At 41.6% G+C, this 2987-nt stretch overlaps 1 pseudogene; it reads right to left on the bottom strand.

Moving 5' to 3' along the window:
• Positions 1-635: 635 nt before the first annotated feature.
• On the bottom strand, positions 636-1556 carry LOC101719035 (olfactory receptor 2T1-like; annotated as a pseudogene).
• Positions 1557-2987: the final 1431 nt, after the last annotated feature.

Genomic DNA, 2987 nt, shown 5'->3' on the forward strand with positions numbered 1-2987 from the left:
TTTTCATCCATTGGTTGTAATTTACCACCCATGTAGCCTTCACTCATGCATTGCAAAGAAAGAAAATTTATGTAGTGACTTTTTGCTGAAATAACAATGTCTAACCTCAGTGAGGATGATCAGAATCTGAGAAAACTCTGTTCAGTGACCCTTCCAACCTCCATATGATGGGAGCACAAGACAGCTCACCAACTCTGCTGAAAGGTTGTCAGGGAAGATAGCCTTCCCCATCTCTTTATAGGGTGAGCTGTATTTATACACCAGCACCATATCCTGTCTTCCCTCCTGCAATTCTTGATATTATCCATGACATTTGATGTCTTGAATGACTTCTTATACTTACAAGAGTTTAAATTCCTGGGAAAAATTTTCTCATTTGTGTTTGATGAAGCCACTGGATATTTATTACATGTAGTCAAACATGTGAACAAGGTAGGAAAAGGCAAGATATCAGAAAGAAAGGAAGAGATGAAAGAAGAAGGGTTAAGAAGACAGGATTGCTAATGTTTCCTTTCCTGTCCACTCCAAACATTCCTTCCAGTTCATTCTACACTGTGACATGGCCACCCTGACTCAGTGTCCCCATCCCCATGCCCATGAGACAGAGACAACCCACAGAAGGCCTCTCCAGACACTCACTGGGAAGACCTGAGCCTCCCGAGCACCCTCCGCAGTGCCTCAGCCACATCATTGTTCCTCAGGCTGTAGATGAGGGGGTTCAGCATGGGTGTGAGGATGGTGTAGAACACAGACAAGACTGTTCTGGGCTGGTGTGTGGTAAGAGTGTGGCAGCATGTAGGTATACATGGCAGCACCATAGAACAGGGTCACCATGAGCATGTGGGTTGAGCAGGTGGCAAAGGACTTCTTCCTCCCCTTCACGGAGCTCATGCAGTGGACAGTGGTCAGGATACAGGCATAGGAAGTGATCACCACAGAGGACAGGATGAGCAGTATCAGCACACAGCACACATATATCACCATCTCATATAGGGCTGTGTCTGCACACACTAGGCTCAGGACAGGTGGGGCATTGGAGAAGAAGTGGTGAATTTACTGGGAGCCACAGAAGAGGAAGCTCATGGTGAGGGGAATGAGGAGGAAACCATCCAGAAAACCCCCAAACCAGGAGCATTCTATGATCATCCAGCACACTTGGTGGCTCAGGAGCATCAGGTACCACATATCAGTCATGGGCCATGAGCCCCAGCAGGAAGAACTCGGCCTCCACCAGGGTGAGGTAGAGGGATTGCTGAACTGTGCACCCCTCAAAAGAAATGGTTCTCTGGCCCAGCACATAGTCAACCAGCATCTTGGGCATGATGGTGGAGATGTACATCATGTCGATCAAGGAAAGATGGCAGAGCAGGAAGTACATCAGGCTGTGGAGGTGCAGGTCAGTGTGGATCAGAAAGATCATCATCCCATTGGCCAGCAGTGTGGTGAGGAAGATAGTGGAGATGGTGGCAAAGAGGAGATGTGAGGTTTCCTCTCTGTTGAACAGGCCCAGGATGGTGAAGTCTGTAAAGGATATGTTGTGCCCTTCCATTGCCCTTACCATGGCACTGAAACAGCCTCAGATCTTCCACATGAAATGATGGATGATGTTCCCAGGGAAATAAAATGACAATAGAAATTTGTTGTTAAGCATTAGGATTCTAAAAGGTGAATGAAAATATTGAAACATACTTTCTTTTGGAATTTATATATAACAATTTCTATCAGAATGTGAATCGTTACCAATTTTAAATAAAATTGATGATTACTAATAAAAAATTGAACTATTTTGGACAAGATGTCAGGAGATGCTACTATACTGCAATAATACTGATAAGAACAGCTTAGGGTATATACTATGCCAAACAGCTGCTGAACATACCATGTTATAGTGTGAGTATTTGTGAACATATTGCCTTAGGTGGCTTTAAATTGATGTCATTATGAAATGCAACTTTGTTATGGCCAGGGTAACCACTATCTTTAAAATGCCTTCGATTCTGATAACTTGTCTATGTTGTCACTCAGTCACTAGTGTGAGTAGTCTAGGACTTGGGCCCAAAGTCCTAGGCTACATCCTGAGCAGAAACTTTCTCTCAGGCCATCCAGATTGTGAGGGATGAAAAGAATTGGGTGATATAAACTATTCTTGTGAATTCAGACTGAAAGAATCATCCAATAAAGAATAAATTATAGTACAAAATGATTTTTGTTTATTTTTAAGAGAAAAATTTTAATTTTATGATGATGAGTTATCATTTAGATTATAGTTAGCATAATCATTAACAATCAGTATTATCCTTTAGGATTCAGAGGAAATGGTGCAAGGATACACATATTGAGCTATTTTCCACATATAATTTTTGGGAATTGGAATTTTTTCGTAGTACTTATTAAGAAATACTCAAGTGACTGTTTCATATAATTTTAGGTCATGATAAAGAGTAAAAATTCAACCACTATATGAGAGTAAAGGATGATTTTTCATATCTTAAAACAAAATATGTACAAGGAAATTTACCAAACTGTGAGCTAAATTGACCACACTAACCTAATACTTCTCTAAATATTCTAAAGTTGTGAACACTTGAGTCAATTGCAGAGAAGAAAATCATAGTATTGAACACAGTGGTGAAGGCACTGTGAAGAGTTTACTCAGTGCCAGAGGTGTGCTAAGAAGTGGTTTGTACTTGTTACTTTTGGCCTCCACTCAAGATAAACTCAGGAAGCAGGGAGCTAGAAAATCCTTCTTTGGCCAGGAAATGAGTGGGTCCTGTTGGGGTCAGGCTGTTAGTGGGGCAGTGTCTGGACCGGCAGTGTCAGCTGACTCTGTGTTCTATGCACACCCAGGACAACACCCCCTGCATCCACCACATAACATGTGCGAACCCTGAGAATTTGAAAACTACCTGGGTATAATCATTAATCCAATTAGTAAAAAATGTTCATAATTGAGAACTCACATAACTTCTCATTTTTTGATCACATCT

The sequence above is a fragment of the Heterocephalus glaber genome, unplaced genomic scaffold (genome assembly GCF_053883595.1).
Source record: "Heterocephalus glaber isolate CG9 unplaced genomic scaffold, H.glaber_assembly_v1.0 deba00001461, whole genome shotgun sequence".
Taxonomy (NCBI): Eukaryota; Metazoa; Chordata; class Mammalia; order Rodentia; family Bathyergidae; genus Heterocephalus; species Heterocephalus glaber.